Below are 8,509 nucleotides of genomic sequence, written 5' to 3'. Positions count from 1 at the left end.
GCATGCATTTTTAATATACCTGCTATCATGGAACATTGACTATAGTCTTTCAATCTTGAGAATACATGTATGGCAGGTCCATATTTATCCACATTTGGGGGGAAAATGGTCCGATCAATGCTACTGGTACTCTTCCTACTTTAGAGAGACAGTTTTGTTCTTATAAAATATGAGAAGTATGGCCAATTATAAGAAGCCCTAGAAAGCACCAGCAGCATGAGAAATATGATATGATAAAATAATTAAGAAAAGAAACATCATACTGTTCACTTTCCCAAAATAACTTATTCTTAAAGACCAGTTCTTGTCATATTTACACACCCTTGGAATTAAAGGAAACCTTAACAAAGCAAGATGTCAGTACAGACAGCACAACTTAGCTCCTGGTCTCATCTAAGGGAGATCTTAAAACTGGAGATCTTGTCTTCTTTTTTTGCTTTGTGTTCTTCAGAGCCACAGACATAACTCTAAGACCCCCAAAGTGCTCATTAATTCTTGGTGATTGTCACTAGAAAAGAAAGTTTGTGGATTAAATTAAACATTAGAGGAATAGTTACCTGTAATTGGGAATATACCTTCTCTACAAACGACAATAGGTACTAATTTCATAAGGAGCAAATTCAATCTTTTGTGGTTACTCTCTTTTCAAAAAGCAGAAACTCCTTTTCTCAGAAGCACCTGGTTCTTAAAAAGCAAAAGCATACCCAAAAAACAGTGTATAATTTTGCCCTGGTTGGGTGGCTCAGTTGGTTGGAGTGTCTGTCTGAACACCAAAAAAGTTGCAGGTTCTCCTGGTTAGGGCACATACCTAGGTTGCAGGTGTGATTCTGGTTGGGGAGCATATGGGAGGGAGGCAGCCGATCAATGTTTCTCTCTCACATCGATATTTCTCTTTCTCTCTCTCTCTCTTCCTCTCTCTCTAAACATTAATAAAACATATTCTTGGGTAAGGATGAAAAAAATATTTTTAAGGTGTATAATTTTGCCTACAAGAATACCATGAAAGTAGAATGGCTTGCAATAGGTGGATTGCAGAGGAATATAGCTCTACACACTCCTCCCATTCCAAAAAAAGAGAGAGAGAGAAGAAAAAAATCTTCACTGTTGATAAAGAGATCTAAAATGGAAGATTTTTCTTCTTTACTGAAAGCCAAGAAGTTTATATTATGTTTAGTAAAAAGATAGTTAAGTTTTCATTTTCAAGTATTCAGTGATAAAAAAAATACTATATTGACAATTCAACAAATATTTACTGAAAACAAATTATTTATTCACCAAACATTGGTTGAACATCTAAACTGTGTTAGACACTATGTCAAAGACTGAAGATTCACACAAGAATAAATCAGAAGTTTCTTCTTTCATAGGAACTTATTGAAGAAGATGGAGGCAGGGGAAGGATTTGGGGAGAAGACAACAGAGGAGACAGACATAAATAAGTATAATAGTGTGAATATAGTTTAATAAAGTTGAATGCAAATTATATTGAGTCTAAAGGAGGAAGCAACAGCTCTATTGTGGGGGATGAAGGGAAACTACACAGGGCTCAATACCCTGAACGATTCCAAAGGAGCATATAACATATGAACTTAAACCTTCATGGCAGAAATAAGGCCCATCCACATGAGTTAGCTAAATACCAATTCAATAAAATCAGTTATAAATTAGCAATTTGGAATGTCCTGAAAGCAACTTTTTCTACATGTTGTCCTTGTCTTCATAATTTATTCATTAAACTCAGTCAACTAAAATTACCAGAACCTACCATATGTCAATCACTGTTATAAACACCAGATATGATCTCTCTAGATTTACATTCTAGAAGTGTGGGACACATAAAGACCCATTAAGCAAATTCATAAACATGATTTCCTCTGATAGGGGTAAGCACTCTGAAAGAAATAAACAGGATGATATAATGGCAGAGAGAGGCAGGGCCTTTAGATAATGTTTGCAGGAAAGGATTTGTTTCTGAGACTGTGATAATTGATTTAAGAACAAATGATTTTTTAAGAGTGAGAGAAGAAGCCATTTATTGCTTTGTGGAAATATCTTCAAAATGCAGTCTCTGCCCAGCTGGTGTGCTCAGTGGTTGAGTGTCAACCCACGAACCAAGAGGCTGCCGGGTCGATTCCAAGTGAGAGCACATGCCCCAGTTGCCGGCTCAATCCCTAGAAGGGGATGTGCAGAAGCGGCCAATCGATGTTTCTCTCTCATCAATGTTTCCATCTCTCTATCCTTCTCCCTTCATCTCTCTCTGAAATCAATAAAAATATGTTTTAAGAATGCAGAGGTCTGAGGCAAGAGTGAGCTTATCTCAGAACCTGAAGAAGCCTGTCTGGCTGGAGAGCTGTGAGCAAGGAGAAAAGTGGTATAAGATAAACTGGAGAGATAGGCGAGGCACAGACTAGGCAGGACCTTGAAGTCCACAGAAAGGAGTTTGAATTCCAAGTTATGTTTCTAATTGAAATCATTGGTAACTACAGATACATAAGCCATTACACAGAGAATATGTTTGTATTATTTTATGGAAGAAAGTGGCCTTACTTTGTAGATGTTTATGTATTCATATGGATGTAGTACACGCTACATGTCTTTCCTGATCAAGATAATTTTCCAAAGCTCCTCTGAAATAAACAATAGATGCAACAGCTGTGCTGCGAGAATCATTCTTGAAGTATTCAGTCTTATCCGTGAACATATTACCTCAGAGTTAAGACCTAATGAAATAAAGAGGTGATTTATAAAAAGAGATGTTGGAAACATCAAAAGGAGAAGGAAATAAGACAAAACTAAAACACATCTATTTCACATTTTTATCTAGAGGCAATGCTAATAGAGACTTTCAAAGACTCCTAACTTAAAAATGGGAACAAGTCCTAGAAAAAAAATTTTGTATTGTTTTATTTCATAAAATGATAACCCATTTCCAAATAGTGGTAGTTATTTTATTTTTAAAACTATGCTATATTTTTATATTGGGCCACTGTATAGTCATTAAAGAACTATAATATAATTAATAGATATCAGTAAGTGAGTGAAACATCTGCCAAAAGAGTGATATCCACAATATAGAAAGAACTGTTACAAAGCAATAAGAAAAAGACAATCCAATTTCAAAATGAGCAAAAGGCCAAACTGGCATTTCCAAAAAGTATACCTAAATGGCCAATGCTGACTTTAAAAGGCTCCACATCATTATTCATCAGTGAAAAGAAAATTGAGACCAAAGCCCTCATCACAATGGTTGAAATTAAAGAGACGGGCAACTCCAAGAGTTGAGAGGATAAGAAAAAACTGGAACTCTCATAGACTGCTGAGGGGAGTGTATAGTAGCACAGCTACTTTGCAAAACTGTTAGCAGTACTTACTGAAGTGAAACATACACCTACTCTACCACACAACAATTCTACGTCTAGGTGCATACTCAACTCCTATGTCCACCTAAAGACACGTGCAAGAATATTCAAAGCAGCTCTATTCATAATAACCATAAACTATAAACAATCCAAGTGTCCATCAACAGTAGAATGATTAAAATTAAAAGGGTATGGTATATCCATACCACAGTAAAAAGAACTGCTGGCACACTGTAGTATAACTGCCAGACATTAACCTTTTGATTGAGGAGGCACCCATTTCAAAAGCTTGAATAAATATATTGCTTCCCTTTGACACAGCTACTAGCAAAACAACCAGCTAAGGCAGCGGTTCCCAACCTGTGGGTCACGACCCCTTTGGCGATCAAACGACCCTTTCACAGGGGTCGCCTAAGACCATCCTGCATATCAGATATTTACATTACGATTCATAACAGTAGCAACATTACAGTTATGAAGTAGCAACAAAAATAATTTTATGGTTGGGTCACAACATGAGGAACTGTATTTAAAGGGCCAGAAGGTTGAGAACCACTGAGCTAAGGAGAGAGGCTGCCCTTACTCATGACGTGTTCTCTTTCAGAAAGCCCCGAGTAAACTGATAACAGACCACTTAAATGACCTCACTCCTCTCTTCCTGCACCATAATTCCTGCTCGTACGCTTTAAGGGAGCCAACAAAGAATGAATCCATGAAACCACACACACCCCACGCTCAGACCCCAATAAAGGCAGAGCTCTCGCTATCTAACTGGGCCTCTCTGTGTGGCCCTCAGGCATGTTACGTGCCTCCAGAACCTGTGAGTAATAAAGTTTGCTCCTCAAAGTCCCCTGATGTTTATGTGGATTAAAGACTTAAATGTAAGACCTGAAACTGTAAAATTCCTAGAAGAAAATAACCCTTTTATCCTATGTGAATAGATTATTTTTCAGGCAAGTTATTCTTTAAATATCAGCTATTTCATCCAAATCTTTCCCCAGCAGATAATGAGTATCCCATCTGAGAGACGCACTTCTTCACAGCTTTAGTTGTAACCTTAATTAATTACCAATGACACTAGGTTGTAAAGCTAATACTTTCTTAAAGTAATTCAGTGTCAAGAAGAAACCATTACTATTTCCATTACTAAATGATCATTAATAATCCAGTTCTGTGTAAAATTTTCAAGGTGCTATACATTAGCAAATTCATTGTAAACTCATTAATTGTTCCAGATTTCTATGGACCAATAAAATTAGCATGCCATTTTTGTCCAAACTGCAAGCAAACCTTCCCATCCAAGAGACCATTACAAGAAAAACATTACAAGAGGCAACAAGGCAATATTACAACCAAAAGAGCTAATCTTATCAATAAAGTTTAATAAAATTTAATCTCTATGATTCTATTCACATGGGTTAATGATGTTACCTGTGTTACAGTGTCTCTTCAATCAATACAGTACAGAGAGGATATAGGATTTTTGTTTTGCTTACTTTCTTTTTTGTTGTTTTGTCTGGTTTTGTTGGTTGTTGCTTTTCATCCCATGGAATGGAGCTGAAGCCAGTCTGTGGTTCCTACTGTTTATTAAGCAGTATGATTGGTTCAAGGGAAAAGTTCACTTTTCCCTTAACTATTATTTTTTTAAACTAATTGCAGCTGGTACCCAGCAACACAATGTATACCCAAAAAGACTTTTCCAATCCTAAGGGGCCGTTTTTCAAGGCACCCCAAGGGCAGGCTGTTCATGAGCAACCTGGGTGCCTAGTGCACTGTTCTGACTCAAATGCTCACCATGCTTCCTCACACTCCACAGGGCAGGAGCAAAGACAAGCAAATCAGCACAAAAGTGAAAAATCTCAGGAAATGTCAAAAAAATGAAAGGACTGAATTACATTTTAGAGGGGATTAAGCCACAAATAGAAAAGCTTTGACAATTATTCACAAAAAAATGCAGCACAACTCTGATCTGTAAATGCCCATCTCCCATCTGAACTACTGTGCATAAAAAGACACAACAGGTTGATTATAGTTGGCAAAAATCCCAAAGGGCTGTGTTTATGTTGAAAAAATTACACATCACACTTTTTTAAATTTTCTTTTTTTAAGTTTTTAAAAATTTTATTCATTTTTAGAAAGTAGGAGAGAGAAACATCGATCAGTGTCTCTGATGTCCCCAACTGGGGATTGAAACTGCAACCTGGGTATGTGCCCTGGCTGTGAAACAAACCTCCCATCATTTGGTTTACAGCACAACACCCTAACCAACTGAGTCATAACAGCCAGAGTGACCATCACTTTTTTTTTATGTTGAATTATACCATCACTCTTGGATTAAGGACTAAGGCTAAAACCCAGAACTGGCCAGAGACTGACCATCAGACAACTTGAGCAATCTCTCAAACCTTGTCTTCTCTCCATGACCTCTTCTCTCTGGCTGTGGTAGGAGTCTGTCCCACATCCATAGGACTGACAGCAGAGTCTCTGGACCGGCTCTCAGCCATCTCCGCTTCATCACTGACTTATCATGTGTTCTCAAGAAAATTATTTAAGTTCCCTGATCTTCAGTTTCCTCACATTGAAATGAAAATAGTGTGTACTTCCTCATAGGGTTCTTGTGAGGATTAAATGTACATACAGATGGTGCCTGGCACATAGTACGTACTCGTTAAATACAGTGTAGGTGACACTACTCATTCCATCCCTGTCTCCACACAAGCGTGACACCTGAGAGAGGAACTGGTGAAGTTTCCTTGAACCTCCTTTGCCCTAGTAAGGTTCAAAGTAAAACATGGCAGAAATATTGTATATAAATGTAAGTTTATTTTATAGTTTAGTTTAAATCCACTTTAGAGTCTTTTTCAGGTACATATTTAATTAAATAAAAGCTAAAATCCTCTTTCAAGTTTATTTCTCCCCACCAACTCATTCATAATTTGGTGACTACCTTTATATGTCAGAGAGGACTAATCCTTTACTGCCCACCCTGAGTGGAAGTTCCTTCATATATCTTTTCTAATTACAACAGTCAATTTTGCCCCTTCACTCCCCTCCACTTCTAGAGGACCTGTACAGTATGAATATGACTTGATTCTACTATTTCAGATTGCTGAATATTTTTTCATTTAAAATATTTAAATATTAAAAGAAAATTAGAATTAAATCACTTGGAAGTTATATATTTGTTTCTGTTCATTAAACAATAGGGAAAGCTTGGAGAAATATTTTCTGATTTCCTCAAATACCATAGGTATAAAGTGTTGTAAAACTAGCTCTTATTTATGAATGAATTCTATGTTCCAGGCTATAGACTAAGTGCTTTTCAGAGCTTATCTAATTTAAATCCCATGGGTTTGGGGGGGGGGATGGATTAATAAATATAGGGAAGAGGATTATAATTTGTAGACCCAGACATTATAAATTTTGTTCATGTTATTCATTGAATTATCCTAACAATCTTTGAGGGCAATATTAAATTTTCTACCTTATAGATGAGAAAACTAAAAGTAAGGGTGTTTACCGTCCAAAATGGAAACCAGCCCCACACGCCATGATATTTTTAAATTTAATTTTAAAAATAAATTTGCAATGATCATTATAAAAATAAATATATTACTCACAATTCGGGTATTCTTGAATATTTTCAGTTGAAAATTCTCAGGAAAAATGATTTTTAAAGTGTCTATAGACGCTTATGCCTAAAAAGGGTTAAGCCACTAATCCAATACCATGTAATCAGCAAATGGTAAGCCCAAAGTTAGAATCCAATGATGTCTGACTTTAGCACCTGTGGCCTAAGCCTTGTTGGCTTGTGACCTTGGAAAAGTGAGTTAAACCTGCCAGACCTCAGTCCTTCACCAGGAAAGGAATTACTTAAACTAAAAGCTAACACTTACTGAGGACATACGTGTTTATGAGCAGTGCCAAGTGGTTTACGGAAATTTTTCCACTTTGTCCTCAAAACAAATCCACAGTGCACTTATTATCCTCCCCATCTTACAGATGAGGAAAAAGAGGCAGAGCGAATGATGGAACTGGAATTACATCCCACTTTCCTCCCCGTTACACTGACTCCAGGGATGGGAAAGCCCTGTCATAAACACTGCATTCAGAGTTGTGAGCACTAAGGGAAAGAACGTATATGAAAATGTCTTGAACAAAAATGTCAACTTTGCTTACAAAATTTCAGGTAATACCAACGAATGCAATAAAGGACAAAACCGGGCTTTAAAAATTCTTTACACACTGCAAGGGCTGGCCAAATTAACAACATGAAATTTCACAAGCTAACAGCAAAGCCCTCTAATGAAGTTTTAAAAATCAAATGTACAGTTCTGAAGGGAGCAGCCATGGTTAACAGCTGGTAGATAAAAGGATTTTAATAGATTTCAAGGTTCGGTATGAGATAATATTATAAGGAAGCTACCCCCAAAAAAGTCAACACAATCTTGAAGACATTAATAGAAATTCAGTGTCCAAATTTCCACTGATCAGATCATATCCGGAGTATTGGGGTTCACACAGAGAGTCAATTTCAGATGGGAATTATTAGTCAATTTCAGATATAATGACAGAAGGGAGCAGAGTACTAGACAGAACCCAGACATCCACCACGTCGGATACTAAAGTTATGAGAGTGTATCAGATAATTTACACTAATGGTCATTAAATATTTGAAAGATACATTAGGCCAAAAACTTTCAGAAACAATTAAAGTTATATTCATTACATAAACTTTCTTATGAATGTGAATGTTCCCCGTCACTACAAGTGTTCAAGCAAAAAGGTCAACCACCACTTGTTAGGAATATTACACAAAGATCCAGGCAAGGGACTAGAGCTTGGATTATAAAGACTTGAGATTCCTTCTGGCTTTGTAGTTCTACATGTGAGGAGGAGGGGGAAAAATTTTTAAATCTGACAGAAGGCACAGATTGTGCCTGTTTAAATTAATTTGTACAGGACGTTAATAGCATAATGCCATGCTCACAAGTGGTTAATAGAAAGTCTCAAAAATGTTTCCTACATGTCAAAATAACCTGTGTTATCTAATAAATTAAGATAAATTTAAAAGAGCTATATGCATATATGCATTGCCCATGGACACAGAAAATAGGGTGGGGAAGGCCTGGGGTTGGGCTGGAACCAGT

The sequence above is a fragment of the Myotis brandtii genome, unplaced genomic scaffold, assembly GCF_000412655.1.
Source record: "Myotis brandtii unplaced genomic scaffold, ASM41265v1 scaffold151, whole genome shotgun sequence".
Lineage (NCBI taxonomy): Eukaryota > Metazoa > Chordata > Mammalia > Chiroptera > Vespertilionidae > Myotis > Myotis brandtii.
This window is presented reverse-complemented; position numbering follows the sequence as displayed.